Raw genomic sequence first — 24,356 nt, 5'->3', positions numbered from 1 at the left:
ACCATCCTTCTGAGCGTATAAAGCAGCAAAAATTAATGTTGCCATTTTTCAGGGAGAGACAATGTAAAAACCAAAAAAAAATAAATAAATAAGATTATCACTTTGGAATATGAATATCTAACTTTATTTTGCTGTCTAGGCCCAAGATTCTTCTGAGACCATTAGTAATTTCTTCTAATGAGACTGACTTTTTATGTTTTTCTGGAGTAGGGTCATTCAAGAATTCTGCAGAAAACAAGGAGAAAGACTATCCCAAGTCTACTGGCAGCTTTTCTCGTCCTCAAACAATCCCTCCTTCATATGCACCACCACAGAAGACCAGAGGTCACTGGCTTCTTTGTACTCAGTTCCATGGCTGTTACAAACAAACTGTTGTCCCCGTCCCTTCAATAAAATGGCCTACAACAACTGCAGCCTGGGCTGCATCTGAAACCTGCATAAGCAAGAACACTGCAACTCTAAGCTATCAAGCCCCTTTTGTGAAATGAAGTCAGTTATTTACCTGGGCATAAAGTAGTAATAATTCTAGTCAAACACAATCATGCACACAAATGGCTTTATGATTTCTTATAATTATCATGTTTCTTACAGTACTGTTTTGACAGCTTTTGTTAGCTTCATTTATCTAAGTTTTTTATCCATATTATATTTATTTAAATTATACATAACAAAAACTAAAGAAATGTATTATGGACCTTTATATTGTGAGATATAAATCTTAAAGTTATTTTTTTCTTAGAATGTAATAATGAGTGTAGCTATATAAGAAATCTTAAAGTTAGCTGAGTGTAATGATGCACCTTTAATCCCAGCACAGGTGAGGCAGAGGCAGGCAGTCCTCTGCGAATTCAAGACTAGCCAGGTACACACAGTGAGTTTCAGGACAGCCAGAGCTACATAATTACATAGTAAGACTCTGACTCGAAAGAAAAATTTTTCAGAAAGAAAAAAATATTAAAGTTACTATGTTTATTTTACAATAGATAAGTCTTTTTAAAAATCAGCTTTTATAACTGATAAATTTAGAATAAAAGTAATGTTGTCTTTCTTTATAATATTTTAGTAAGAAATGCTTACTTGACTAAAATGCATATTTTTCAGCACTTTTTAAAAGTAAATTCCTACTACTTTCACATGCTAATAAAAAAAATCCAACATCTATGTTACTTTATTATAGCTGGAGAATTAATTAAAAATTACTCCCAAAAATTAGGCAGTGATTAATCAAAGAAAAGGCTACCTGAGCATCTTTGAAGTACATATTCTTTGCAGCCAGACTGCAAACTTCTGCAGAAACACCGAAGACCTAAGCTGAGGCACTGACGGGTGAAAGAGCTTTGCAAGCACAAAGTTAGGCCCATTTCAGCCACAGAAAACTTTCCACGCCTCCTAACCGACGCAAGCGCTTCTGCAAGGTGGAAGTACTGTTTGAAACACTAGCAGTGTGGGAAACACTGCAGTCCACTGAGAAAATGATCCCAATCTTCTATATATTTTTTATTTTAATGAATGTAAAGTGAAGAGAAGTACAGCCGGAAGCTCTAAACTGGGACACAGAGATCACACTGCAAAGGCCACAGCAATACTGCTGAAATTCAATCTACTGTGCCTCTGGATTATGCTAAAACTGTTTAGGAACTTTTTAGAAACTAAAGTAAAAAGGAAAAGTCATGCAAGACTTTATGGCATAAAATTCAGTAATCAAGAGCCAGGCCTGGCAGCATTCGCCTTTAATACCAACACTTGTGGCAGAAATAGGCAGAAATCTGAGTTCCAGGCCATCTTCAGAGAGACTTCCAGGACATCCAGGGCTAGAGAGAAACTCTGTGTGTGTGTGTGTGTGTGTGTGTGTGTGTGTGTGTGTGTGTGTGTATGTATACGTCTGTGTGTATATGTGTGTGTATGTCTGTGTATGTCTGTGTCGTGTGTTTGTGAATGTGTGTGTGTTTGTGAACGTGTCTCTGTGTGAGTATATGTCTGTGTATGTATGTGTATATGTCTATGTGTCGCTGTGTGTGAACGTGTGTGTGTGTGTCTGTGTGTATATGTGTGTGTGTGTGTGTCTGTGTGTATATGTCTATGTGTCACTGTGTGTTTGTGAACGTGTGTGTGTGTGTGTGTCTGTCTGTCTGTCTGTCCGTCTGCATGGTGCGGGCATAGATGAGTACCTGTAAACCACTGTCACTTTTATAAAGTTGCTTAATCACATGTGTTTTCCGCTCCTACTACAATCCACAGTCATACCACAATAAAAATATCCCAATGTTTTTGTGTCACTCAAGAGGCTAAAAGTATGATGGAGTTTCTGAAATTCTACTCCATCTCAGACTTCCCTTCCTACCTTTGAGGAGGCTGCCCTACCAGAGCAAAGCTCCAGTTACAAGAAATTGCTTTTCCACAGAAAGAAACCTGGTCCTCATTTTGTTTACACAGAAATGCTGAAAGAAATAAAGCCAATAAAACAAAACAAAAAAAAAAAAAAAAAAAAAAAAAAGCAGCAGCAACGTGAGTTTCCCTCCAACTCTCACCCAGGCTCAGCAACTAGAAAAAACTTATCAGACAGTTTTCAGGAAACACTGTTAAACAAATAAATACATGAAAATCGCTTCCTACTCAGAGCAAACAGCTAAGAACTGGTTCTCTTAATCAAAGCAATATTGGCTTTAAATATTTCATTAAATGACTTCCAGGATATTGATAATACAATCTTAAATATTCTAGATTTTTTAGTAGGCAATTAATATACTACTACAAGTGCTGTAGAGAAGTCTTTTTCACAGTTACAGACATCTTGTTTGTAAATAAACTCAAGGAAAGTAAGAAGAAAACAGCCAGAGCTCAGCTGTGCTACACCAGGACCGTACTTAACCACTACTACACTGTGAGCCTCCACAAGCTGGATAGGAAGCACATTTTGCAGTGTGCACATCTTACCACAAACACTGTGCTAAGTACTTCACAGGGCACTTGTGAGGATTAAACCAGGTAACACCTAAGAGGGGCTGGACAGGGTTCCTAGTCTGTCGATAGTAATTAAATGTTACCAATAACAAGAGTACTGGTAACTAAAGCAGCTGTTAATTTCTCATTTAATAAAATGGAATCTCGAATCATGGTGAGTATCTTTTAAAGGATTCTCTTGGAAACTAGAGAGCTTACTAAAGGGAGTGTGCACCTAGGTAATTATGGCGGCTCTTGACTACTTAAACTGACCCAATGACATTGAAATTTAAGGAGGTAGAGGTGGGTATCTGTGTAAGGGGCCACAATGCCAGGCCTGCAGAAGGCACTGAAAACAACTGGGATGCTCTGGCCATGCCTTCAACTCACAAACAGCAGAAAAAAGAAAACTCCTATTAAAATTCTTGACTGGAGGCTGGAGAGATGGTTCTACAGTTAAGAGCACCAGCAGCTCTTCAAGGACCTGGATTAGATTCTCAGCACCTATATGGCAGCTCTCAACTGTAACTCCAGTTCCAGAGATCCAATGCCCTTGCCTGGCCTCTGCAGGAACCAGGCAAACTTGTGGTATACAGAAATATGTACAGGCAAAATAATTTTTTAAAAAAAATTTAAAGTTGAACCACTGCAACCTACAAAGTACCTCTTTAAGAACTGTTGGTTAGAGAAGCTCCCTAGAAACCCTAAAACAATACAAACTCTTGCCTTCACTCCTGGTTAGTCACTAAAGACAGATGGTAAAAGCCTATTGTGAACACACCACACAGCAGATTTCCAGCATACAGAGAAATCCAGCTGAAAACAATGTGTACACTGGACAACCATGTGCTAGCTAGTTCTCATGTGCTAAAAGCTGTTATGCAGGACTCTGGAGTAAAAAAAAGTCACCAATGGCTGTACCCAGGTGTGGACACCGTATGCCATAATACCAACCCGACAGGCAAGATATACCTACTGGTATAGCAGTGGCATGATTGCTATAGGGATAGTCAATCAGTTTCTAATTGGATTTGAAGCCTGCTCCATAGCAGAGAAATCGTGCCTGTTCATGTAAACCTGGTCAAAAGCTGGGGAGGTCATAAGACCTAACGGAAACCTACTACTGCGGTTTTGCTAAATGGGCACGTGGTCAACTATCTTCTAAACATTATGTGCATACCTATAGATTCCTGCTGTTCTCGGTTTTGATCAGAGAAGCGACTCTTCTAATAGGGCAGTAGTTACTGAAGAGACGTAACTAGCCAGAGTGCTAAGTGACACCTGAATGCTCAGTCCCAAACCCATATCTATATGACCATCCCCTCCCCCACTCGCCAAGGCTCAGGAAATGTTGCAGAAGAGGAGCAAAAGATGAGGAGTGCTATGAATGTTGTCCTGTGTACACGGCATGGCTACTGTATGCATGAGCTCACAACTGTGGCTACTTTGCAGTCACATGACCGGCAAGATATAACCTATCCTCATTCTAGCATGGGTATGGAAGGGACACACGAGGCCGCGTGCCTAGCTGAGGAGCTACTGGCAGCTAACACCTGCTTGGAGTGGGAGTCAGGGGAGTCTTTTTTTATCAGTAGCATACCCACTGGTAAGTTGCCTGTGCCAGTTAATAACCCCTGACCCATGTTTATGCAAGCAACTTAATTAAACTCGGTTGTATAAAAAAAAATGAAGACATTAAAGTATATGGAAGACTTGTTGAAAAGAAGGGATCCAGAGGGATTGGGAGAGAGATGAGAATAATGATAAGTGCAATCAAAATAAAATAGTGTGTGTGTGTGTGTGTGTGAGAGAGAGAGAGAGAGAGAGAGAGAGAGAGAGAGAGAAATTGATGAATTACCATAAGGAGACTCTCTGGTACTGAATGCTGAATGGAAGCATCACCTGTGAATATGATACTGATTGGCCAATGAACTAAGGCAGGATTAGAAGGTGGGACATCTGGCAAGGGGGGAAGTGGTTCTGGGAAATGGTCAAGTGCATGGGATTTGCCCCTAGCGCTGATGGACAGACACATGAACCTGGGGAGAGGTAACTAACCATGTGGCATTGACTTAGACTAGCTGAAATGAGATAACTGAGTTATGAGCTGGCAAAAACAAGCCAAAGCTATTGGCCTAGGCATTTACTCACATGTAAGAAGTCTCAGAGTCATTATTTTGGGGAATAAAGACAGGATGGAAAAGCCTGTGGTTACAAATCACTATTCCCTTAAATCTGTTCTTATAGATTACCATGTCAATCTACAAAGACCAGCATGTACATGACCTCTAGGTCAATTTTTTGTTTTAAAACTTATAAAAATAAGCATTAAAACATAAAAGGCCTAACATTCCCCCACTTACAAAGCCTGTAACATTAAATCTCTGATTCTTTAACTAAAAGTGTAGTTCAATGGTAGAGTACTTGCTTGCCTAGCATACAAGAAAGATCCTGGGTTTGATCCCTAGCATCATAAGAAGGTGTAAGCTCCTAACAGTAGATCACCTATCACCCTGATCCAGAAATAAAAGGGGAGGTGAGCGGAGGCGGAGATGTGCTGACTATTCAAAATTCTGAGCAGAGTTTCTGAACTTTGTCACGACCAACATTTCTTTCCAGATAAGTCTTTTACAGATAAGCAGGGAAGTTTCTTCTGCTCTTGAGTGTATTAGAGAATTAATTACTCAAAATAGAAAAAGAAATCTGGAAAAGATTCTTTCCCAGGCCAAATTCAGTACTTATAAATCACATGTTTTGCAAAATAGGAAAATGGTTTGCAGGAGGAAAACCAACATTTCAAGTTGCTGGCCCAGACCTGTATTCTCAATCTATTCTCTCCCTAGCAGAGCAAAGCAGAGTAAGTGACCATGTTTCTGAATGAAGCCAGCACCAAGATTGTTTTAAGGTCTGGGCTGCCCAGAGCAAGGTTCCAGTGAAATGGTGGTCCCCGGAAGAGCAAACACAGCATGTTTATGACCAGAAGCTAAACTGTACGGTCCACACTCGCACAGAGGCCAGTGGTTAGCTTTCAGGGGTTGGTTCTCTTCTTCCACCTACGGGTTCCATTGATGGAACCCAAGTCGATCAGCCTTGGCAACAAGTGTCTTTACACACGTAGCCTTCTCTCCAGACCCATGGTCATTTTAACTGAGTCTCTCCTCCCCCACCCAACTGAGGTCCCTAAGACACTGGCTCTTAAAGTGGATCCAGAACTTTTTCCATTGTAGCTATGTGAGTGGTTATTAATTGTAAGGATTAATAGAAGCATGCACTCAATAAAAAATAAATAAATTTACATTTAAGTGTCAGCACTTTATAACTAGTTTATGAAATCTTAATGTACTTTAATCTTTTATAAATACTTTAGAATGACCATGTAGTGGTTTGAATAGATTTGGCCCCCAAAGACTCAGGTGTTTAAATATGCTTAGCCCAGGGAGTGACACTATTAGGAGGTGTGGCTTTGTTGGAAGAAGTGTGTCACTGTGGAGGTGGGCTTTGAGACCCTCCTCCTAGCTGCCTGAAAACTGTCTTCTCTTAGTGGCCTTCAGATCAAAATGTAGAACTCTCAGCTCCTTCTTCAGCACCATGCCTGCCTGGACACTGCCATGCTCCCGCCTTGATGATAATGGACTGATCCTCTGAACCTGTAAAACTAGCCCCAGTTAAATGTTGTCCCTTATAAGAGTTACCTTGGTCATGGTGTCTGTTCACAGCAGTAAAACCCTAACTAAGACAAATATTACTGTAATAACCAAAAATAATACCAACCTAAGAAGGAAAGCAATAAATATAGCTAACATATAGAATCAAGTTTCAAGATGCTAGATCAACTGTCAAATTTCATAAAATTAAATATTTTAAAACAAAATCTCATTTATTATATGCTTTATATTCAGGTCAAAAATAAAGAGACTATATCATGAAAATTAGGGCCCAGCAGTGGTTCTGCAAGCCTAGTTTGAGGACAGCCTGGTCTACAGTCTACAGAGCGGATGGACTGGGACAGTCAGAGTAAACCTGTCTCAAAACAAGGAAAAAAAAAAAAATAGGATAGCAATGTTCTAACCAAAAAAGGAGAGGGGAAGAGATGAAGAGAGGGGGAGCGGAGGGGGTGGGAGGAGGAGGAAGAGCAGAAAAATCTGGTGGAGGTGATCTGGGGGCAAAGAAAGAAAAAGGAAAAGGGGTAAGAAACATGATTTGGGTTAGTAGAAAGAATATTCCAAAAAAAGAGTAAAGGAATGAAGTTCTAGTTTCAGCTGGCCTACTTGAGTGAGAATTCATTGCCAGACAAGTCATTTAACCTGGATTTACTTCCTGATTAATAAGGAGAAGGGGGGGGGGGAATCTACTCTGACAGCTCTAACATAGTCAGGTGTCACAAAAAAAAAAAAAAAGGATCCATTTAAAATGCCTTTAAGGTTGTACATAAAATACCTGGTACTATGAGACTTGTACAGTCACCTATCAGCCTAAAGTGAGGTTTCCCAGCCTTTCTCACCTTGTGATCCATAAGAGAAATGACAGTACTGGCACAGGCACCCTGGGGTAAATAGGTCACACCACTGGAGTCCAAATATGATCAACCTAGTTCTCATTCCTCTGCCCCGACAGTCCCCTCTGAGGACTGGGGAAGCAGTATTTCTAGTCCATCTGTGTACTCTCGGCACATTGCTTGGCTCACCCGTTAGAACATTCTTAAGTAAGGCACCAGGTCCAACTGCGGGGAACTTCCCGGTAAATACCACAGCAAACAAGACTAAATCCACACAGTCTGACAAAGACAGATCAGCACCACCCTGGACCTAATCAACAAGGACTGCCATCCTAGGCCTCAGGAGGCAGAGACAGACAGGCCTCTGAGTTGCAGGCCAGCCTGGTCTTCAGACAGAACTCCTAAACAGCCATGGGTACACAGAGAAACCCTCTCCAGAAAAACAACAACAAGAAATGGATCAGCCCTTCCTAGGGCTAGAGTCCTATGAGGTCAGCAGTTCTTAGTATCTACAGGATGTGTCCATATCCAACCTACATGCCTTCCCTTGACTAGGACCCCACAACTGCACACCTGCAGTTCCAGGGTCTGCCCAGACATGACCCCTGAGTTGGTTCTCTCAAGGGTACCAGTGTGTACAGCTCCAGGTCAAGGACTGATGAAAGTGCTGCAGCATGAGTTTGGTCTGTAGTTTGCTCACATTGTATCCATGTCCCTGGCACCCGAGGCTAGAGAAGAGAGAGTGTCAGGTCAGAGGCTAGTCCCCTCTACTTCACCATGCTCTCAAGCACAACTCAGCACTCTGAACTCTCTAACCCTGATCCAAGTCACTGTAAGGCAAGCAATGGGACTCCTTTCTCTGTTAGCTTGACTTGTAACTTCAGATTTTGGTCTTTTACCAAGAGGACTTCCCCAGATGTTAGGTATGCACCTAGAAGCAGGTTTTAAAATGCTGGTATACAAGGATAACTGAAGAAAAAAAATACACTTAACCTAAAAATGGAAAAGGGCTACTAAAAAGAGAAAAGGAACAACCATCTTCCACCGGACAGCTAAAGAGCTGTGTTCTAATGTAACTGAATAAACATGTTCGGTTTTCTTAAAGTTTTTAACTTTTTTAAAAGATTGGGGCGGAGGGTACTGGGGAGATAGTTCACCAATTATGAACACCTGTTGTTCATCGAGAAGACCCAGCTTTGACTCCTAGCACTCAAATGGTAGCTCACAAACATTCTTTACTCTAGTTCCAGGGAATCTCATGCCCTCTTCTGCTCTCTGAGTACACCAAGGACACATGCAGTGCATATACAAACAGGCAGATAAAACATACACATAAATAAAAATATAAAAATAAATGAATTCTTTTTTTATAAATAAAAAGATTTGGTCTGGTGAGCTGGAGAAATGGCTTGGTAGGTAAAGTACCTGCTATGTAGACACAAAGAACTGAGTTTGAAACCTCAAAGCCTACTTTAAAAGCTAGGCATGACAGTGTGCATCTAATATTTCAACACCAGGAGCCATAGCAGGTAAATTCTAGGGGCTCACTGGCTAGCCCTTCTATGTGAGCTCCAAGTTCAGTTAAAAAAAAAAAATCTGTCTCAACAAATATGGTGGGGAGTGGCAGAAAAGATATCAATCATAGACCTACGGCCTCCATGTGCACATTCACACACACACACACACACACACACACACACACACACACTGATGAGGAAGCCCAAAACCAGGTATAATGGCTCATACCTGTACTTGAGAGGAGGACAAGAGAATCACAAGATTAACCTGGGCTAAGTCAAGAGCTCCAGGCTAGCCTGGGCTACAGAGAAAAGGTCTGTTTTAAATTCTAACCTCTCACAACAAAAAATAAACACTTGTTCTTTGAGAAGTTTATAGAAAATATGGCTACAAACTAAATCCATAATCAAATAAAAATAAAGTGAAAAAGGTAAAAAGAGAAGAAATGGAAGCCCAGGAGATGGTGGTGGTGAGTACACAGGTAACCACGATGGCCTCTCTGGTGGAGAAGAAGACAGACTGCAGATCTGGGGAGAAAAGGGAGGGATGCACCTTTTTTCTTTAGTCCTGTGCACTGAACCTAGGGCCCTGTGGTCCTATCCCTTAAAAAACAGTACATTTTGATCAAAGCACACATACCTAAGAAAGTTTTTTTGTTTGTTTGTTTGTTGTTTTGTTTTGTTTTTCTTCCGAGACAGGGTTTCTCTGTGTAGCCCTGGCTGTCCTGGAACTCACTCTGTAGACCAGGCTGGCCTCGAACTCAGAAATCCACCTGCCTCTGCCTCCCAAGTGCTGGGACTAAAGGCGTGCGCCACCACCGCCCGGCAATACCTAAGAAAGTATATGTGTTTTCTTTAGGAAAAAAAACGAGTATCGTCCCTTGCATACCTATTAAAACAGTGAAAATCAGTTAAGGTGACACCACCAAATGGTGACACAGAAATACAATAGGGACCCTCATTCACTGCTAGTGGAAATGTAAGATAGCATGGCCATTTATAAAGGCAATTAGACTGTGTCTTACCAGATGATCCTGACAACTGTGCTCTGTGGCACTGCCCAAAAAAAGATTTGAAAATAGATCTACATAAAACCTGCTCATGGGTGTTTATAGCAGCTTTATTCACAATTGCCAAAACTTGGAAACAACCAAACTATCCTTTAGCAAAGGAATGCATAAATAAATTGTGGTGCAGCCAAACTACAGAGTATTATTCATTGCTAAAAAGAAATGAGCTAGCAAGCCACAAAAATACATGTAAGGACCTTAAATGCATTACTAAGTAAAAGAACCCAGTAAGAGGGTGTGTTAGAGCTGGAGAGAGGGTCCAATGGTTAGGAGCACTGACTACACAAGTGGAAGGACCTGAGTTTGCATCCCAGGACCCATATATTTCAATAAATAAATAACTATTGGGCATGGCCACTCAGAAGCCTATAACCTCGGTACTGTGGGAGGCACGGAACACTGTTGAAGCTTCTTGGCTGGCAGCTTACCTCCACATTCAGTGAGGCTCGGCCTCAAGAGAATAAGGTAGAGAATTACAGAACAAGACAGCCAATACTCTCCTCTGCCATGTGCACATGTGCACAGGCACACAAACCCATGCACACATACATGAGCATAAATCAGATGTAACACATGAGCACACACATAGACAAAGAGAAAAAGGGTGAGACTACACAATACATGATTCTAACTATAAGACACTCTTGAAGAAGGCAAAACTATGAAAACAGTAAAGAGACATGCAGCTATTAGAGAGAAACAGATATGCAGAGAAACATGCACATACAGAGGACTTTTATAGCAGTGATACTGTTCTGTACAGTACAATGGTGAACACATCTTCCATTACCATTTGTACACCAAGAATAAACCTTTTTTTTTTTTTTGGATAATGTGTTGGTATAGGTTCACCAACTGTAATAAATAAACCACACTGGAGCCGTCAGTTAATGGAGCTGTGAGATGGGGGAGTAGGGAAATTTTTATAGGACATTTCTAACCACGTACTCCATTTTGCTATGGACCTAAAAATGTGTCTATATTGCTCAGTGGCACAGTGCTTGCCTACCATGTATAATCCATGCACTCTATCCCCAACTTCACTAAATAGACTGACTGATAAATTGACAAACTAAATAGTCTTTTAAAAAGAAGGGAGGAAATAATTATGAGTACAATATAATAACAAAGACAAGAAAGGAAAAAACTGGGGATCAGACGATGTGCTACAGACATGCTGGACTATACAATACAATATTGATGAAATTGTTCAGTATTCTGTAAGATGCTTAGCAGATCCAGACCTCGGTCCACTAGGTGCCAGAAGCAATTCCCAATCTGTCCCTAAACACTATTTAATGTCCTCTATGGGCAAAAGCTTCCCTGATAGAGAACCACTTACACAGGTCAAGCTAAAGGTTTTGCTTCTGTGTTAAAAGTTTATGGTTTGCCTTCTGTACTAAGCATACTGGAGTTATTTAATAGGAGAATGTTAAGATGTGACAAACACTTATCATTACTTTGGTCCCTGTGATAAGGAATGTTAAGGGAAAGAACAGAGTCTGGAGCAGGGGTAGAGAAATCTTGGGCAGGTTTCCAAGAGGGAGAGTAGCTTGGCCGACATTGTTAACAGTGAAAGAAAATTAAGATGGAGTCTGAACCAGGCTGTACCATGAGGGTTAAGCCTGGCAAGCCTTAATGTTCGATAAAGAGAAAAAGTCAACGGTGACTCTAGGGGTTTTTGTCTTCACAGTGGATGATGTGGCCCACGGATGATGATGCCACTTAGAAGACAGAGAAGACATGAAAGGAGAGGAAGAAGAAAAGAAAGGAACCCACAATCTTGTTTCGTCCATGCTGTCCTCAGAGGTATCTACCAAAAACTATGATTTTTACATTCAAGAGGTGTAGTGGGGTCAAATGAAAATGGTCCCCACAGGCTCATAGGGAGTGACACTATTAGAGGGTGTGGCCTTGTTGGAGTGGGTGTGGCCTTGGAGAAGCGAGTCACTAGGAATGGGCTCTGAGGTTTCAAATGTTCAAGCCAGGGCCAGTGTCACTCTCTTTTCCCGCTGCCTGCTGATCCAGATGTAGAACTCTCTGCTCCTTCTCCATGTCTGACTGTACACCCCAAGCCTCCCACCATGACAATAATAAACTAAACCTCTGAATCTGTACATCAGCCCCAATTTATGTTATCCTTTATAAGAGTTGTCACTTGCCAGAGTCATGATGTCTCTTTATAGTAAGAGAAACCCTAAAACAAGGAAGGAGGGACCAGAAATGGGACTCAAGTGACCTCTAAATCATAAAAAATGGGTGAGTCACCTGAGAGCCAGGGATATTCCAAATTTTCAAGCAGGAATAAGATAACAGAAAAAGGTATAGAAAATCAAAATGTGGTTCCTAGACAGTAGCCAAAGAGAAATGTCAACAAGGTACAGGCACTGAACTGGCAAGAAACTAATTTCAGGGCTTGGGGAAGTGGTCCTGTGGTAGATGAGTTATTGTCTGTTGTATATGTGGTCTGGCTTCTATCCTCAGAACTGAAAAACAAACAAATGAATAAAAATCCTTTTTTTGTTTTGTTTTGTTGAAACATCATCTTCCTTTGTAGCCCTGGTTGGCCTGGAAATCATTAGACCAAGCAGGGCTCAAACTTGTGACAAACATGTCTCTGTTTTCTGGATACTAGGACTATAGATGTATGCCACCTTATCTGGGAAAACAAAAACAAACAGACAAACAAACAAAAACAGTATTTCTTCCAGGTTAGCTATAAACTGACTATGTAGCAGAGGTTGGCCTTGAACTCCTGATCCTCCTGCGTCTGCTTACCAAGCACTGGAATTGTATAAATGTGCTACCAAACCTGACACACGTGCACGCGTGCACGCGTGCGTGTGTGTGTGTGTGTGTGTGTGTGTGTGTGTGTGTGTGTGTGTGTGAAAATTAAAGATCTCATATGTACCAGCCTTCTATGAAGCTAAGGATTACCTCTACCTCCAAATCCTCCTGCCTCCACGTCATGAATGCTGGGATCAGAGATAAGTGTCACTACACCGAGTTTGTTTGGCACTAGGGATCTAACCCAAGAGCTTTATGTATACTGGGCGAGCACTTTACCAACTGACCACATCCCCAGACTAAAATTTATTTTTAAGACAAAAAACATTATCAGTGGAAGGGTAGAATGAGAGCACCAAATGGATCAAGCTAAAGAGAAACAATTAGAAAAGGAGAAACAACAAATGTAAATTCTTCAAACATTTCTGCTGCAAAAAGGACAAAGCGTTTGGGCAGCAGAAGGTAGGCTGAGGTAAAAGTAAAAGCAAAGGTGGTTTGAAGCAGGTGATTTGTTCAGTTAAGGTAACAGTGACTGGAAAGACAAATATTATTCCTCTCTCACTATCCACCTCAAGAACATGAATAGTCCTGAGCAAGGACATGGCTCCTCTGCAAAAAATGATCAGGGACCTATCTTATTCACCCACTACCCTCAAAAGCAAAGCCCTCAACTATGAGGTTGAGTAGTACGTCCCAACACTGTGTGAACATGCTACATCCTCATCCACAAAACAGAAGAGGAGGAAGTGGAAGGCAGTTTGCTTCCTCTCTAAGGCCGTGACCTAGATCTCACACACTCCACTCCTTGGCACATCCATTTAGTCGGAACTGAGTCATATGTCCATGCCTTGCTATCAGAAAGAAGCTAGGAAACGTAGTCACTAGCTGGGCAGACACATGTCAAGATAAAACCTGAGGGAGGCTGAAGGAACGGCATCTAGAAAACAATTAGTTACAGACTTGCCAGTAACATAACCTTGTATGCCTAAGACACACAGAACTGCAGATGAGAGCAGAGAGGAGGAGATCTGTGGATTCAACTCTGTCAGAAACAGGGTCACTTTGGTCTCTCATCACTGCTCACATGCCTGCCTTCTCAGAAGAAAGGCTGCCCCTTTAGTGTACTTCTAGTAAATTAAAATGAGTAAAATAGGTAGTTTCTGGGCAAGGGAGATAACTCCATAGGTAAGTGCACTTGTCCTGAGTTCAAATCCCCAACAGCCATGGACGCATGCCAACTGTAGGGAATAAAGATGAGCAGAGCTTCCAAATTTCCTGGCTAGCCACTCTAGCCAAAATGACAATCAGGGCCAGTGAAAGAACCTGTTTCAAAGAAATAAGGCAGAAAATAATGGTGGGAAATACCCTAAGTCCCCCTCTGGCCCCTGCATGCTCACATGTGGTCACAAATACCATACACAAGAAAAACTAAGTAAACAACATTTTTAAAAATCTGTAACTTGGGCCTTTCATCTAATATGGCCTAGACTGAGCAGTTCTAACTAAGTACTGAGAGACTCTTTGAGAGCTGCTACTTCTCAGCCAAGGATAAAGTAACCAAAGTTCACAATTTGAGGGAGTTATACATTATACAGTTCATGCTACACATGTTCAATAAGGCAGTCTCATCCCATTGTCTTCTTCTCGTGTTTTAAATACCCCTAACTAACACAGCTCCCTGGGACAGGGACTCCAAGACTCCTTCTTTCTTACCTATTGTCCACTGCAGTCTCATCATACAAGATCTGTAGAAGTATTTGATGATGGCTACTGATAAGTGAGATTTGGTTCCCCTCGTTCTGGGGTGAAGACCACAACTAATCGTGAAGGACCACAGACAACAGCAAGATACTGAGTCCTATCAGGCTCCCTTCAGAGAGGTCAACAGGGATTGGGCAAGTGCAAAATAAAAGTCCCCACTTAATCAAAAAATGTTGACACACAGGAACCAGGAGCATAGCTCGATCCTTGGCTACACACACACACACCACCGACTGGGGAAGGGAGAGAAGGAGGAGGAGAAGGAGGAGGAGGAGGAGGAGGAGGAGGAGGAGGAGGAGGAGGAGGAGGAGGAGGAGGAGGAGGAGGAGGAGGAGGTGGAGGAGGAAGAAGAAGAGGAGAATTTTGGATCAAATAGGACCTCAGAGATCTCCAATCTGACCTCTCATTTTGTATCTGAGGAAAATGAATCTGAGAGAGACAAACCATGGACTCAAGGTCACAGACTGCTTAAAGCAGAGTCAAAATAAACACCTAGGTCTTCAAGGTTCAGGCTCAAAACTGCTTTCCCTATAAAAGTAGCTTTTTTAGGGGGAGGGAGGGTCAGTGTTTAATACTCAGGGTGATTATTGAATTTACATAACATATTCTTTAAAACCACGTAAAGGCTCATCAGAAGAGTCCTTTGTTTGAAATGAAAAGAGGAGCAGGGTGCAGTCAGATGACCTGCCCAGGATAAAGGCTTGGCTACAAAAAATAAAGATCTTACTGTTTCAAGACAAATGAATGGAATATGTACTTCAGAGTTTCTCCCAGCCTGTGCTTACAGACAGCCTGAATCTAGTCTAGCATTTTCCAGTGGCAGTAATGTACCTTTGTTTTCAGTGTATACTACCTCTAAAGAACCAAGATTAATGGGATACAACATTTAAACAAAGCTAACGGGCTGAAGATACCCTAGCCGTTAAGAGTTCACATTGCTCCTCAAGAGAACCCAAGTTAACAGTTCCCAGTACCCCCACCAGGTGGATTATAACCACCTATATCTCCAGCTACAGGGAATGCAATGCCCTCTTCTGACCTCTGGGGCATCCACAAATATGGCATTCACACACAACTAAATAAAAATGAAAAATAAAACTTTAAGAACAGAAGAAATGGCCATAGGATGGCCATAGACAAAAAAAAAATGACTTATTTCTGAAAATACAATTTTCCATTCAGTCTGAATATACTAGTTCATGCCTTTCGTGTGAGAAACTAAACCAAACACCCTATTTCTGACTTTATTTTGCATATCCTACAGTGAGTATCTTTAAATACCAAGGAAGAGCTTTTGACCAGGTATACTGTGAAACTGAAATTATTTTATCAGAGCCTACTACTTTAGTCCCTTGGGGAATATTTCTTCATCTGCCAGGTTAAGAAATCTCTGGTTTTGCTGGGTTTTCACCTGAAGAGAGAAAGTCACCTCACAGTAGGCTTTGCTATTTCTCAAGTGCAGTAACTGTTCTCTACCACTCTTGCAGATACGGAGTACTGCCCCACTATGGGAAACCACTCCACCTCCAACCCACTGTTCTACCGAGGGCAGAGTGGGAACTTATCACTTCTTCTACCTCCCCCTGGTTCATCTCACTTCAATTAAAAATCATACAAAGCCAGGCAACCACAAAATTTGCAGGACTGCAAGAACCACAGTGACCCCAATTCTGTTTTGTTTAATTCTCTCAGAACAATGGTCTTTTTCTGTTTGCTCATTCTTCCATTGGGATTAACCCTAAACAAATCAGCATTTCAATGCACATCCTATTTCTGAACAGTAAAATAAGCCAAATACTTAAGAAAACAGTTTAATATCGAAGTCTCTAAACAATAAAATAATAATAATGACTTTTATTATTTTAACTCCAAAGAGAATGTTACAAAGATGTTGCTGCGAATCCTAAGAAGTAGATTACAGAGTCCACACAGGGACAGTTATCTTCCCTGGCCTAATTAAAACAGGTCTTTCTCACACATCTTTCTAAAAAAAAAAAAAAAAAAAAAAAGGCAGTACTAAAATAGAAGTGGTGTTTAAGTTCACCTTGCAAGCCTGTGCATACTGCTAGGAAATTATCAAGAAGCAGAGCCTCTGAAAAACAGATACATTTTCCCCTTTACTCTTAATTATCTGATATATATTTATATTTAATAAATATGTATTCGAATATATAGGACATATTTCAAATTACTCATTGTTAGCTCCTAACTAAACTAACAGTTTCAGTACAAGAGAAAACTCTAAAAAATTCCATGTAGCATTAATACTCAAGAAGAAAAATACTCTAAAATCTGTGCTCAAAACTATGACAGCATTTCAGACTAGAATTTACAGCTATCATGTTCGCTTACTTAGTAGTTACTGTTTAGTCAATATTGTGTCAAGACTTGACAAGCATCACTCATTTAATCCTCATGACAACTTCCTAAGGTAGATAGATAATAACTATACCATTTCCTAGTTACAATGGAGGCACCCAAATCACCAAGATATGACCTCATGCAGGACCAAATGTTTGAAATATCATAATGAACATTTAGATACAGGTATATCTGGCTCCAAAGTAAAATTTAGTGCTTATCCACAAGTTAGAACTTCATGAGGCTGTGACAGAAAACAACACTTGAGCTAATTACAGAAAAAAAAAAAGGAAAAAAAAACTGTCAAGTCCTAAATCAGGGGTTGACAAACTTTCTCTGCAAAGGATTAGATAATAAAGATTTTAGAGTTTGCGGGACTCACTGCCTCCAGAAATAATCAGCTCTACTAATGAATGCCAAAACCGCCACCAACAGCACATAAAATAAATGAATGTCACTATATCTCAGTAAAGCTTATTTTGATAATACTGAGGATCAATCCCAGGGTCTTACACAAGCTAAGTCCTCTATAATTGAACCACTAAGTGAGAGCCCCAGCTCCCAATAATTTTTTAAATTTCCCACAACAGAGCCACTCCTTGGTCAGCAAGTCCCCCTTTCTTAGCTCATGAGTCATTCAGCCTGTAGCCCGCATTGTACCAATCCCAACCTAAATGAGGCAGAGAGGCTGGAGGGATGACTCAGTCGATAAAGTACTTTCCATGCAAGCACGAGGACCCATGTTCATATCTCCAGAATACACATTAAAAAAAAAAAATCCCTGGGACTCACTGACTTGTCAGTCTAGTCAATAGTAAATTCTAGGAGGACAATTAGAGACCCTGTCTCAAGAAATGTGACGGACAGCCCCTATGGAATGATACCTAGGCTGACACGTACACACCTTACATAAACATAGACATACATAAACACAGACAAACACAAACTTGGTTTCTTAAGAGTGCTAGGAACCAAACCCTGGGCTTTCAACTCCTAGGCAAACATACTACCTTACATATCTAATCCTATAAAATATCCTTATGACTTACATACTCTTACTTGAAAAAAAAAAAAAAAAAAAAAAACTTGAATACTTCAAATACTCTAAAGAAACCCAAAGACTCAACTCACTTTCTGAGAATAACTAAACATTCTCAAAAGTCCAAAGCTAGTTTTGCATGGGACACTCCTCAAAATTTCTTATCAGAAGAGCTTAGAACTAGAACAAATTTAATACTTCCTATTCTTTATGTATATTTTTTAAATCACTTTAAAATATTCGCCAAGGGCTAGGGATGGAACTCAAAGATAGAGCACTCATTTGCCTAGCCTGCACGGATCCCTGGGTTCAATTCCTTGTACAACAAGAAAAGCCAGATTAATACAACACTGTGCCAAGACTACTTACCAGGTGAGAAAGGACTGTATGTAACACTGTTTGTATGTATTAACAGTACTTCCTTCCTCATAACAGGTTTTACAAAGCATTGCCATAAGCTTTCTATCACCTGACCCTTCACAACTATATAAAAAAGACAATATAAGCTTTCCCACACATATTTTATAAATTAAAAAAAAAAAAAAATTCTGGTGCTGGGCAGTGGTGGCGCACGCCTTTAATCCCAGCACTTGGGAGGCAGAGGCAGGCGGATTTCTGAGTTCAAGGCCAGCATGGTCTACCGAGTGAGTTCCAGGACAGCCAAGGCTATACAGAGAAACCCTGTCTCGAAAAACAAAAACAAAAACAAAAAAAAAAAATCTGAAATGACAATTGTGCCCCAGGAAGGCAGGATGCTACTGTGCTGATCAGTTTCATTTTGCCAACTTGACATAAAATCACCTGGCAAGAGGGACTGCCTCTATCAAAGTGCATGTCTGTGAGGCCATTTTCCTAAGTAATGACTCACACCAATGCCATACCACTGGGTATGTAGTCCTGGGTTGGTTATAAGAAAGAAGTATAGAATGGAGTTTATTCACAGCATGGGGAGGGGAGTTAAGAGGGTATAGTAGAGGCTGAGAAAGGCAGAGAGAGAGAGACAGAATAGAGAAGTAGAAGACTTCCACTATCTTCTTCAGGCCCTGCTTCAGTGTTCCTGCCCTGGCTTCCCTCAGTTACAGACTATAAGTGTAAGCTGGAATAGGCCCTTTCCTCTCCATGTCTGTTTTGATTCACGTTTTATCACAGCAACAGAAAAGTAACCAGAACAGTAACTGAGTAACAGAACTATGGCCTATCTTCAAGTCCACTTGCCTCTTGACTGCTTCCATGGATACCAGATTACATGTTCATTGGTTAAACCCTTAAAATTCTCATGGATGCTAGTCTTAGCCTTTAAAGATGCTATGTTTAGTCATTTTCTTTTGCTTCAGTCTTACGAAGAAAACATCTGCTAGTCCCTGACATTTATTAAATTCATCTATAGGCAACAGTGAGTCTATATATACTACACAGATAATATGCCCAGTCAGTTTAGAAAGAGAATATTCTGATGGAAAACCATCCAATGGAGATGCAGTTCAGTTGGTACAGTACTGGCCTAGCATGCACAAAGCACCATATAAATGCGGTCTAGTGATATACAATGTAATCGGGAAATGGAAACAGGAGAATCAGAATTCGATGGTCCTCTACAGCTTCGAATCAACTTTGACGCCAAGCTAGAATCCCCAAGACCCTGTCCTAAGAAATGAAGAAAAAAGTCATCCAAAGAGGGAAAGGCAACAATAAAAACATCTTCAGTATAAAAGCAAAAGAAACAACGAATTAGAAAAAAGTAGAAATGAATGCACTGCCATTAAAGTCTCGGCCCAACTGTGGCTAAGCTTCTGGTGATTGAAAAATAATGTGGGGTTGGGAAAAGGAAATAAAAGAAACATAACTACTACTGGAATTCAACCCGACATCAAAGGCTCTAATGACAGCTGAGCCTGCCTTGCTGGTTCTTAGCCTTTCCCTCGGAAACAAAACTGTTATATAACTGACCAAGGTTCTTCAACTAACACTTCCTCTCTGTCCCACATACGTCTTTTGTGTCCCCCCCCCCACGCCCCCAACTGTGTCACCCTGCCCCCATCTCCATGGGCAGGATCATAAGCAATCTGGGCTGCCACCAAAGCTACAGCTGGACAAGCCTCTGTCCAAAGTGCTGCTTTATTCCAGAGACTGCTACTCAGAGCACCGTAAGAACAGATTAACTGGCTTAAGCAGTTCCAACCTCGCTTCTGGTCCTGAGAAGCGGCTTCACTATATCTATCTTTAGGATGAATCAGACTCTAGACATCACTGCTAATGGAAATCACATCATCATCCTTCATCTTCACAAACAACCCCATGAACAAGAATATTCAGCAGGAAGGTTGAACTCTGAGGATGGGCTGTGGCAACTGCTGCTTCTAAAGCCTTCCCACTCGAGGCCAAGGAACAAATGTGGATTCTGACTTAGACTTCAATTCATTCAACAATGAAAAAAATGAATTCACGAACCACAAACATCATTACTCAAATATATTCCCACAAATCCAGTCACTGAATCAAACTAGCAGTCTGTGGACTCCAAGAGCCAGTTACTACAGGCACCGATTGCCTTTTCTTCTTCCAATAGAAACACACAAATAATGGCAGTGTTTACAAAAGCAACCAATGTATCAGAAAAGTTCTGCCCATTCAGACGCACTTAAAAGGTCTCAATCTGCGCCAAATAAAACTCTGAAAGAATGGAAAATTAAAAGGGATGCTGACAACAGTACCACGGCCCAGCTATCCATGTAGCATCATGCAGTGCCTCGAGCAGTTTACAGCTTGACTGTAATTCTGCATACGTTCAAGATTATAATTATCCCAATTCTATTTCCTACAGGATAACTATGAGACCATCCCAAGCATCCTGAGATGGGCCTCCTCCTCCTCCCAGCCACGTTCTCTATGCCTCGGCTGCAGGTGAGGACCTAAAGGGTCCAGACTAAGGCTAAGAAATCAGGTCTGATTTTCTCCCTACAGTGTCCTCTCTGCCAGGCACGAAACCTTTAACATAAATATTTACTCTAGTCAACAAAATGGGAAACGCAGTACTCGGGGGATGACGGGGGGAAGTCAAGGGGGAAAGAGAGGCACTAAGTCACCACTAACGTCCAACTGTAGCAGCAACTTCAACCAATTAGGGTAAGAGGAGAAACTCCACTGGAGTCCCAGGGAGTGGAGACCGCTGGCTCCGCTGCCCCCACGCGCGCCAGGATTCCTCCGAGACTAGCTGGGTCCCCGTGGAGGCGCGCAGTTGCCGGCCTCGGCCTCGGGCGGGAAGCGCCGCAGCAGGCCCGGAGGCCGTCGGAACGCCCGGTTCGCCGAGGGATGCGAGCGAGAGGTGGCGGCACGCAGCTCCGGCGCCCAGGGAGGCGGGAGAGACCGGAGATGCCCCCAAGAGCATCGGATCCCAACGTGCACGTCCCGAAGCACCGGTGCCGGCCAAGCTAGGAGGCCCCGCAGCCCTGCCCGCCCCGCGGCCCACGTCAGCGGCGCCCCCGGCCAGCCAGCCCGCCTGCCCGCCCGCCCGCGCCTTACCGAGCCCCGCGGCCCCGCCGCGCTGCCGCGGCGTCGCTTCGCGCCGCTCTCCGCTCCGTGTCTGCCCTCCGCGGGCTGGGCCCGCCGTCCTCGTTCGCCGCCGCCGCGCCTAGCGCCGGGCCGCCCAGGGCCGCCGCGGGGGCTCGGCCGGGCGCCCCCCGCGCCAGCGCCTCATCCCGCCTCGCCGCCCCGTCAGGCGCGGGGGCGCCGGCTGCGGGCCGCGGCCTTGGGTCGGCACCTCAGGCGCGCGGCGCGCTCCCCTCCCGCGGCCGCCACGACCCCCGGGCCGCCGCCGCGCGCCGCAGAACCCCTTCGCCCGCACGCCTCGGGTCGCCCCCGCCCCGCTGATCCGCGCCCGCTCGGCCTCCGCCTCCAGCGCTCCGCCTCCTCTGCACCCGCGACGCCCGCAGCGGGAGAAGAGGCGCGCCGCCGCGGCCGCGGGCACGAGCACGCGCGAGGAGGGCGCAAGGAGCGCGCGCACGGCCGCCTCGCGCGCATCGAGGCCTCGCCTGCTGTTGTCCGGGGAAAGCATGTGCACGGCGGGGGGCGCGGCTGGGGGCCGCTTGGAGAGGAAGCGGGGAGCCGAGTGGCCGCCCCGGGGCTTGCACTTTGGCAGTGCTCCTCAGCCTGTGCGTCCTGCTGGAGTGCAAAGATTCCAGAGCCGCCGCAGGAAAAGGCATCGTCCGAGACTACGGCGGAGGCTTCTCTCCTCCCCTTGCTGACCCCAGAATCCTGTCCCTGCACTCGGGAGGGGAGGGGGCGTTGCCGCGAGGCAGGAGATCCTCCGCCTGTGCCCTCTGCCTGACTTAAGGCTGGAATCTACTCCCGCCGCTTATATTTTGGAATTGAGGGGTAGGGTGCCTGAAAGTTCCCTCAGTTAGCTTCTTCATCCCGAGTTCTGGACCAGCAAATTGAAAGTGGTATAGCTGAGGAGAAGAAGGGCAAGAAAGGGTGAAAGAGTAGGGAACTTGAAGGCGCGTGGTAAGACGACAGATCCGGAGGCATCGGAGGGACTCCCTAGGAACCCCCTGACTGGATGCCTTTGCCCTTGATTCTTTCCCTGGTTCTTTTGTTCCGCCTCCAAAGGCTGTACAGCACTTCCACCTGCAACGACCATCAGAATGACAGAATGCAGGGAAGATAGCTGGATAGTCTGATTTTCCTCCACCATAACTACCACCACCCCCTCTTCCCCCCTTTTTATCTATATACCTTTTAGTCCTTCTGACTCGTTCCATATCTAAATGTTAGGGGCAAGGGGTGCAGTTAACCTACGTAACTTGCTTTTATGTTCAAGCCTATTAATGCTAAATACTGCATCATGTAATGTTACTGCAGTGATTGGGTCCACTCAGCATTTAGTCATTTCAGTGGGAGTCATTGAATGTAAAACATGGCCTTGACCGCAATTAGCTGAATTTCAAGGGCACACACGAAACAGGATTTCACCACATCCTGGAGAGAAATTAGAGAGTGTACAGTAATGAACATGTACAGTAATTCCATTTTCCTCACAGTGTCAGAAGAACCAACGTTTATTTGGGGTAAATATCCTACATATTTTCTAGCATAGCACCAGGAAAGCAATGGAATGAGAACGGCACAGACACAGACTAGGATGGGAAACATCAAGAAGCCGCGTTTGGTAGATGCACTTCAGCCCCGTGCTGGAAGAGGCACAAGCGCTTGGGTCTTAAGGGTCTTCATGAAGAGAAGGTAAACGAGGAACTCTGAAAACCTTCTGAAATTGAAAATTCTTTCTTTTTTACCAAATCCAAACTGCTCCTTTTAGTCACGGTGAGCAATGTCTACCAGAGGCATAAGAATGAATCCAGTAACTTGTGTTGGTCTGGGGATTTGGTGGGCATGAAATGTGACTATCCTGTGATACCCTAGGCAGTCAGGAGTGGAAGGAAACTGGGTCACCACGGGAGGCCACTTTTGTCCAAGGGCATGGTATATTGGCTACTCTCAGCTCAGATCCTCCGGAGTCTATCTGCATTCCACTCAGAAAGCCTTCACATCCTAAAGTTTTACATAAAACTCTGAAATACTGAATGTTCGATGGTTATATTTAGCGTTAGGCTTGAGTGATATATAAAGGAGTCAGGATATATATATATATATATATATATATATATCTTTAAATCCTCTTAAATGTTTTGGTAACTATAATTCTATTTGTATTTTATCTAGTTCAAAGAAAGAATAGACTCCAGGTGTTTTTCAAACACCTGAGAGGTATAGGCAGGTTCAAGGATTCTGATTCTCCTTTATTGTGAGGCACTCTTCCTACCCCTGGAAAGAATCATCCCAATGTCCTCTGTGTCAGTACTCACTTATTGTTAAACCTGCATATTAACCGGAGGCATTGATCACCAGGCAATTCTGACCTTCGTGTTCTAGATATTTATAATCAATTACCCCTGTCTTCATAATATCCTCAGTGACTAAATCACAAAAATTGGAATATTCCCTAAAAATAAGAAGAAAAAAAAAGGTCTATCCAACTATAAAACAAAGCTAAATGATAGAATTTGTTTTCTACACGTGACTTGCTTCAATGTTTACAAGGAAAGAGGAATGTATACCCCTGCCCCAAATTGTTGGATGCCTTAGGGCTGCCTCCTCTCTCAACCTTGGCACTGTCATCTTCCAGGAGGTGGCATCTGGGCTCCCTCCCTGCATCTCAGATCTGTTGCATTGCAGTCCTCTAGGGGCTGAGAAGCAGAGTCACAGTGCAGACAAGTAAGCCAGCCAAATAACAGCCTCACAGATGACTGAAACACTTACCTAACCTTGAGTCGTAGAGAGAGCCAGGGAATTGAGCAAGAGAGAAAAAGGAGCTTATTTGAATCACAAAACTG

General features: G+C 43.0%; 1 protein-coding gene across 2 annotated transcripts in view; it reads right to left on the bottom strand.

Annotated features, from left to right (window-relative positions):
• Arhgap32 (Rho GTPase activating protein 32) overlaps positions 1 to 21,647 on the bottom strand; it is a 230,203-nt gene extending 208,556 nt beyond the window's left edge. For both annotated transcript variants that reach the window (XM_076924591.1, XM_076924592.1), the window contains exon 1: positions 21,490 to 21,647. The gene's annotated coding sequence lies outside the window, so the exon portion shown is untranslated. The remainder of the gene's footprint in view (positions 1 to 21,489) is intronic.
• Between the last annotated feature and the right edge of the window lie 2,709 nt (positions 21,648 to 24,356).

This window comes from Arvicanthis niloticus, chromosome 26 (assembly GCF_011762505.2).
Source record: "Arvicanthis niloticus isolate mArvNil1 chromosome 26, mArvNil1.pat.X, whole genome shotgun sequence".
NCBI classification, from domain to species: Eukaryota; Metazoa; Chordata; class Mammalia; order Rodentia; family Muridae; genus Arvicanthis; species Arvicanthis niloticus.
The sequence above is the reverse complement of the archived record's forward strand: the minus strand, read 5'-3'. Positions and strand labels throughout refer to the sequence as shown.